Source organism: Scardinius erythrophthalmus (assembly GCF_964197995.2).
Source record: "Scardinius erythrophthalmus genome assembly, chromosome: 4".
Lineage (NCBI taxonomy): Eukaryota > Metazoa > Chordata > Actinopteri > Cypriniformes > Leuciscidae > Scardinius > Scardinius erythrophthalmus.
In genome coordinates this window covers 57,355,155-57,363,713 of record NC_138224.1, presented here as the reverse complement: position 1 = coordinate 57,363,713, position 8,559 = coordinate 57,355,155, and the positions used below count along the sequence as shown (strand labels likewise).

General features: G+C 39.7%; 1 protein-coding gene across 1 annotated transcript in view; it reads left to right on the top strand.

The window, feature by feature from the left end:
- Positions 1-2,595: 2,595 nt before the first annotated feature.
- Positions 2,596-8,559, top strand: part of LOC308689723 (stonustoxin subunit alpha-like) — a 43,287-nt gene continuing 37,323 nt past the window's right edge. Inside the window, exon 1 of the mRNA XM_081363590.1 lies at positions 2,596-2,709. The gene's annotated coding sequence lies outside the window, so the exon portion shown is untranslated. The remainder of the gene's footprint in view (positions 2,710-8,559) is intronic.

Genomic DNA, 8,559 nt, shown 5'->3' with positions numbered 1-8,559 from the left:
TACCACAGTTATATTGCAGTATTATTGCAGTAATACCACAGTTATATTGCTGTATTATTGCAGTAATACCACAGTTATATTGCAGTATTATTGCAGTACTACCACAGTTATATTGCAGTATTATTGCGGTAATACCACAGTTATATTGCAGTATTATTGCGGTAATACCACAGTTATATTGCAGTATTATTGCGGTAATACCAGTTATATTGCAGTATTATAACCACAGTTATATTGCTGTATTATTGCAGTAATACCACAGTTATATTGCTGTATTATTGCGGTAATACCACAGTTATATTGCAGTATTATTGTAGCACTACTACTGAGTAAAACTGCAGTTGTACTCCAGCTATACTGCAATACTGCAGTTTTTTCGTGTCCAAAAAACTGCATTTTCTATATGTAACAAAAACCGCAGTAATACTTCTAAAAAACTGCAGTCATTTTTTTGTAGATCACGCTTGTGCACAGTGTTGCTAATAAACTGGATGGAATTTAAGTTCTTTTGCTTTTATATGAAAATAAATTTAATGAACAAGACACCCAAAGTAGCCTACTTATTTAATTCAATTCCAATTTACATTTTTCAATCTTTTTTTCTTTAATACAGACATATGTGGTTTTTTTTGTTTTGTTTTTTTAATTAAAATTACATTGCATAACCCATAGAGATCGCACTGTCAGATAGTTTGGGAATATTCACACATAACGTATACACATAAAACATGATATCAGAGTTTTAAAATCAAACATTTTAAAAGTGAACAATACATCACGGTTGTTTAAACCAATGAACATCAAGCTGTGTCGTCAGCAAGTCGTTTCCCATCATGCTTTTGATCAGCGCAGTCGGTGGAGAGCAACTGCGCGCGACTGCAGAATCCGACACGTGCGCCTTGCGCTCGCGAGAGATTTTTGACATACGTCAGCATTACATCAGAGCAAGGCGGACCGCACTCGGACACATTTCTAACCGGCATGCATCTCGCACTGATCACCGGTGATCGATTCTGCGCAGATTTTGCTCATCTCAAACAAGCCTATTGCCTTATCACTTCTCGCGTGTTTGGTTGTGAAACGTAGCTTGCGGATCAGACAGAAGTTGTCTGCGATTCTTTCTTTTGTAAAGTCATGCAGTGTGAAACCCCCTGTCATCGTTCCATCGTGCAGTGTGAACTAGAGGATGGATACCCGACCCGAGCCCGACGGGACCCGCCGGTACCCGACGGGCCGGGCCGGGTTCGGACAGATATTTAGAAATGATGTTCGGGTTCGGGTCGGGTTCGGTTACGTCAGCGCGATAAGGCATTGAACATTTTAAATTTAAAACAGCTTATTATGTAGGTAGCCAAGGTGCCTGATGCTTTCACTTGATGCAAACGTTCGGTTTTTTTTTTTAAATAACGTTACATGTAAAATATTACCATAACATCTGTCTTCCTGTGTGTGGAAATTTGTTTATGTAGCCGTGACAACGAAACACATGCATGCGCGTCTGTGTTAAGTGCGCTTGTTTCTCCTTGCGCGCTGATGCACTCATCCTGTTGACATTTCCGAATGACTTCCTACAGTTGCTTAATAGAAGCGGGCTTTCCACACAAACAAACGTACATGTGTCATTAGTATGAGAAAAAAATGGGATTTTAACTGTCGGTCTCGGGTCGGGCTCGGACATAAATATATCTTTATGTCTGTCGGACGCGGGTCGGGTTCGGTTACTGCTCTGTCGGACGCGGGCCGGGCTCGGACAGAAAAATTCGGCCCGATCCGCACTCTAGTGTGAACACAGGAGCAACTGAATGATACCTCGGATAGTCATGCAGTGTGAAAAGAACTGTGACCTGACTACTTTGAAAATCGTGCAGTCTGAACTCGGCATAACCGAGACTACTTTCTTGAAAAACTTCCAGCGGCCAGAACTCTGACCAGGGAGGTGACCACAGAGTGGGTCAGTGTGTATGCACTATAGTGCTGGTAAGGATTGCATACAACTTCATGTCTTAAATGGGCAAACTATCCCTTTAAAGGTTGGAGTTTTCCTCTTTTATTTTAAATTAAGGCATTAAGATCAATTTCCAAAAGATGATTTTTTATTCCTGTTTTTAGTAAAATTTAGCATGGGTATGTTCACTTATGCTAAGCACTTATAGGCCTGGTTTTAGATCAAGTCAGGATTAGTCCAATCAGTGAAGTCCCACATTCAAACGCATACATCACGCTCTGTCCCAAACGGCACACTTCTGCCGGACAAGGCTTGAGGGTTAAAATGCATGTTTAAACTGTTTTAACTGAAAGCATATCTTTTTCTAAGGCAGGTTTATAAAAACTACAAACCTGCCTTAGAAAAATATATGCTTTCAGTTAAAACAGTTTAAACGGCAGAAGTGTGCCGTTTGGGACAGGGCGTGATGTCTGCGTTTGAAATGTGTAACTTCACTGATTGGATCTGGATACAATTTTCAGAAACTAACATTTTGATCAATTCTACTCTGTATCTCACTCTAAATGATTGTATACTGCCAGAAAGCATTTCGAGGTCAAAGGGGCAATGACCACTGGGCCACCTCCCCTCCAACCTTCCTCAACATCCCTGAGAACACTTTTTTACTGACAACACACTTTTTCATGAGACATTTCCTCAGTAACAGAACTTTAACTATAACTACAGCCTCAGACTTCTTACCATATCAAGAACAGAGACTCCAGGTAAGATGTGATTTTAAATCAATATCAACAGGCAGTGTCAGTGTGAAGGTGTTGGAGTAAAGGTTCATTGAAAGGAAACGTTAATGCAAGTTTTTCAGAGGATAGACATTAGAAATTGTGAAACCATAAAGAGACTAGAAGAGAGACTAGAAAGTGCAAAGTTTGAATTAACTATTACATTATATTTTAACTTTTATATTACTGGAAAAATTTGAGGTTCTCTTAGAGGTATACATTCCTAAATCTTTCCTTTGTTTTAATAATCCATGCAAAATACTGTTTTAGTGCTGCATAGCGCAAACATTATCTGTTGTCTTAAATTAACATATGGTTAACTATTGGGGGAAAACATCTGAATTGTAACATTATATTACATCCATGCAGTAAAGTAGGTCATAATATATAGTCTGTCTGTCTCATTAATGTTAATCAAACAATTGTGGTATCATGGAAAAAAAATTGCATATATATTTTTCCTATAGATATGGGTTTTGACTTGGTTTGTGCAAAACGTGATGTTATTATCAGGGATTTTCCAGTATGGTTGCTTAGTGAATTTGTTTTGGAACCTTCAGAAAATGTTAACTGATTATGTGTTCATATTTTATTACTGACTATTTACTTGTCTTTAATAATCTTTTAAATTGACATTAATTATCTTATAGTTTTGCTGTAGTATCAAAATTGCAATAGATCATTTTGTGATAGTTCACTGGCCTCTGAACCACTGACCCGATCCAAGCCTGAGCCCTGCTGAAACGGCTCTAAATATGTGCTGCGCTATTAAATGATAGATAAAATATACACAGTGACAGTAACAGAAACTCATACAATGCATTTTAGCAGGCTTAATTAACCCTGTAAGACCCAAATATAGAAAAACCTAAAAATATATATATTTTACCTTTCAGGTGTTGTGGTAGGAGGCAACAACTCAAATCAAATCTCTTTGATGCAGAAAATAAAGAGTTTTAAAAAAAAAAATGTTTATGTACCTTTTTAGAGAAATGTTGTAATATTGCAACATTGGGCTTAGTTGGGAACAGAATTTCATGTATTTGTACTCATGTTGTCTGAACAACAATTCTGAACAACTAAGTGTTCATTTGCAGGTCTGATTGCTTACTTAGCCCCATAAAGGTATATATTAATAATATATTAATATAAGCTTTTAATAAAAAAATAAATAATAATAATCACACAGTCAATTTTTTATAAAGTCATTTATTTAAAAAAATATATATTAAACAAGATAAAACTCTGGCTTTTTCTCGAATCTTCTTCATTCCCTTTTTCTTTTCATGACTGACTTTTATTGGTTGTGAAAGTCGTTCTTGTCCTCTGAAAAGCAAAGGCGAACATCACACTTGCTGCATTGCGTGTTGGTGTATCCTTTATTGCAGCGCCCTCTCCCTGTCTTACGTGGGAAATGTGCAACTTGTTCCTTGCGTACATCCAATGGGAGGTGTGCGCATCTCTTGGACGGTCTCTCCTGAGCATTCAGAGGGCTTTTTGATGTCACTGTCTGTGTTGCTGGGCTCCCTTTGCCTGGAGTTGGTTGTCCTCTCTTTGGAGTTTGAACTGTTGTGTTTATCAGGATGAGAGAGGATGCTGGCTGTGCCTGAAACTGTCTCCAAAAACACACTCTTTACAAACACATAGACTACGATTAACAGCCTTGTATAGTTACAGGTCTGCTTATAGTTGGCCTGTCTTTAACAGTTTATAAGTTTTCCATAACAACAGAGCTAATGTAAACTAATGAGAACGCAGGACAGTGATGATGATGATCCATAACAACAGAGCATAAACAAATGAGAATGTGGGACAGTGATGACGAACAACAGAGCATGATAATAATAATACATTTAATTTATATAGCGCTTTTCACGAACTCAAAGTCGCTTTAAAGGGCAGGTAGATAATAAAAACAATGCAAAACAAAACAAGATGCAGGCACAGATGAGAATGGAGGGGGCATGGGGCTAGTGGTAGGCAGAGGTGAAGAGATGGGTCTTGAGGCGGGACTGAAAGATGGTGAGGGACTCAGAGGTGCGGATCTCTAGGGGGAGGGAGTTCCAGAGCCTGGGAGCTGCCCTGGAGAAGGCTCTGTCCCCAAAACTGCGGAGGTTGGACTTGCGGATGCAGAGGAGACTGGCTGAGGTGGATCTGAGGGACCGTGAGGGTTGGTAGGGGGAAAGGAGGTCAGTGGGGTATGAGGGGGCCAGATGGTGGACGGCTTTGTAAGTGAGGACCAGGGTTTTGTAGGTGATCCGGTGGGAGATAGGAAGCCAGTGGAGTTGTTTTAGGACTGGAGTGAAGTGGTGCCAGGATTTGGAGCGGGTGATGAGTCGGGCAGCTGCGTTCTGGACCAGTTGGAGTTGTTTGATGTAGATAGAGCTGATGCCAAGGAGAAGTTAGTTGCAGTACTCCAATATAAAATGCTATGAATGTTTGCTGCCCAGTAATAAAATAAGAAATAAGGAAATCCACCTAATCTTTTGGGTTGCTGAAGGAATAAATTCTGAATTCTTACTGGGCCTCCGTTCCAAATAAAATCTGAAATCACTCGATTTAGTGACTGGATCTGAGATATATAACACTACGTCATCAGCATAGAGGAACATTTTCAGTTCTTTTCCTGCTCTATGGATGCCTGTGATATTGCAATTAGTATGAAAAGAGATTGCAAGAGGTTCTATAGTTATGGCAAACAAAAGTGGGGACAGGGAGCAACCCTGTTTTGTCCCACGGTGAAGAGAAAGATATTCAGAACTAATACCATTTGTTTTTAACGATGCCAAAGGGGAAGAATATAAGAGTTTTACCCAGGACACAAAATTATCACCAAACCCAATTTTTTTTTATGTATAAAATAAATAGCCTCACTCAACACAGTCGAAAGCCTTCTCTGCATCAAGAGAGACTAGGGCTTCTGGCATGTATGAGTCTGATGAGGTATAAATTATGTTCATCTGAGTGTGTAGTACACTCTTACCTGTCTCTAGATGGCGGCAGAGGGGCGTGAGAAGGCGTGACCGGGTGCTCTAACGCACCCAACTGCCGGCTGAGTCTGCTAGTATGGAGGAACCAGCTGGATCAGTCGGGAGCACCATCTAGTATCAAGTCACCTTCATTTATATAGCGCTTTTAACAATATAGATTGTTTCAAAGCAGCTTTACAGAGATAATAGAAAATTACCGTAACAGATTGTTTAGGAAAGAAATGATATCTGGAGGATTTCCAGTCAGGATTTAGACCGTACCATAGTACCGAGACAGCTCTCGTTAGAGTCACAAATGATTTGCTCTTATCATCCGACCGTGGTTGTATCTCTCTATTAGTGTTACTTGATCTTAGTGCTGCGTTTGACACCATTGACCACAACATTCTTTTAAATAGACTAGAAAACTATGTTGGCATTAGTGGAATTGCACTAACATGGTTTAAATCATACTTATCTGACCGAGATGAAGAGATGTCTTATCGATCACAAGTTCAGTATGGCGTACCACAAGGCTCAGTACTAGGACCGCTGCTGTTCACTCTGTACATGCTACCCTTAGGAGATATCATTAGGAAACATGGAATTAACTTCCACTGTTATGCCGACGATACTCAGCTCTATATTTCTTCAAAACCTAACGAAACTTACCAGTTCACAAAATTAACAGAATGCATAGCTGATATAAAAAATTGGATGACTAGCAATTTCCTACTTCTAAATTCTGAAAAAACAGAGATTCTAATTATTGGACAAAAAACTTCCTCACGTAATAACCTAGAATACTGTCTAACACTTGATGGCTGCTCTGTTAAGTCTTCGTCGTCGGTTAGGAACCTGGGTGTGTGTGTGTGCTCTTTGATACCAATCTTTCATTTGAAAGTCACGTGTCTAGTATCTGTAAAACCGCATTAAAACTTTGGAACAATCTTCCTACCATTGTCCGGGAAGCAGACACACTCTGTCAGATCAAAGCTAGATTAAAGACACATCTCTTTGACCTAGCATTCACATAATACATTATAGACTTCTATAATTCAGTTAGTTCAATTCAGTGTTAGGCTGCATAGATTAGGTCAGCTGGAACCGGGAACACTTCCCATAAATCCTGATGTACTCGTTACATCATGAGAAGAATGGCATCTACGCTAATTTTAGTGTCTTTGTTTATCCCGAGGTCTTCCCGCAGCCTGCCGGATCCAGGCCGTATCCAGATCTGACGAAGGACCTTCGCCTGGACCCGATGACAACGCAGTGCTGAAGTGCCAACTAGTCTCTCCCTATGGAGGATCCCTCTACCACTCTACAGATAAAGCGTCGTCGGGAAAACTCAATTTGCGTATCTACCCCGAATTGATAAAATAAAATTCTTAATCAAACCTATAAGAAAACACCAGTAATTTGTTTAGGCTTGGTTTGTAGGAAATTACAAACCTGCACACATATATTCAAACGCACATAACTATAGAACCAATTCTTAATGCGCATATGAACGCCATCAGCGTTTCTCACAGGATCGCGCTTAAAGTCTGTGTAGAGAGAATGGTGTCGTCTTGGCGGCCCCTAATTTAATAACAAATGATCGTTGCGACGGAAGCGAATCAATCAAAACTAACTTTAGCTGGAAAATAACTTTATTAAAGAACCGCTATAAAGCCAAAACAATCTTACCTTAAATGATACGTTTGTCTCTGTAAAGCTGCTTTGAAGCAATCTACATTGTTAAAAGCGCTATATAAATGAAGATGACTTGACTTGACTTGACAGATATCATTTCTTTCTAAAAAGGAACACAGTTGTGAAGATACTGCCTTTTCAGAGACGCAAACTCGGGCAAAGTAGGGGGAGGAGGAGTATGTATTTATATAAAAGACAGTTGGTGCTCAAACTTTGCAATAAGAGACACTATATGCATCCCGGACTTGGAGCTACTGTGTGTTACTTTACGTCCACACTACCTGCCAAGAGAATTTAGCAACATTTTTGTGTGCGCCGTCTATGTCCCACCAAGCGGGAATGCCAACAGAGCAGCAAACCAAATTGCTGACTGTGTCCATCGTCACCTACAGAACAAACCGGACGCCCCAATATTGATACTAGGGGATTTTAACCACAGCAGCCTGAACAAGAGTCCACCTGGTTTCTATCAATATGTGAAATGTAACACCAGGAAAAATAACATTCTTGACAAGTGCTATGGTAATGTCAGGGATGCTTATACAGCCAGAGCCAAACCTCCCCTTGCCAACTCTGACCACAATGTAATTCATCTGCTACCTACATATCGGTCAGTCTTTAAGTCCAGCAAACCAGAAATCCGAACTGTAAAGGTGTGGTCGGACGATAAAATTGAGGAATTGAAAGGATGTTTCCTCTCGACAGATTGGGACGTCTTTCTCAAGGAGGCGGACATTGACAGGGCAACGGAATCCACAACTGCCTACATCTCCTTTTGTGTTGACTCCATCATTCCACAGAAAACTGTTAAGATATATCTGAACAATAAACCTTACATAACAAAAGATATTAAGGAGTGTATTAAGAAAAAGTCTAACTTTAAACTTAGCGATACAGATGGAGTCAAAACAGCTCAAAAAGAGCTAAATAAACATATGAGAGCAGCTAGGCTGCAGCACAAGGAACGGGCAGAACAGAACTTGTCCATGTTCAACTCCAAGAAACTGTGGGACTCAATTAGAGGAATGACAAACATGGAGGCTAAAAGTAAGCCACTGTTTGCTCAGGATGAGAGTTTAAAAGCAAATGCACTGAATCAATTTTATATGCGTTTTGAATCTGATAACAATAGGGACTGCTGTGATGTTTTAGATAATGTAAACTGTAA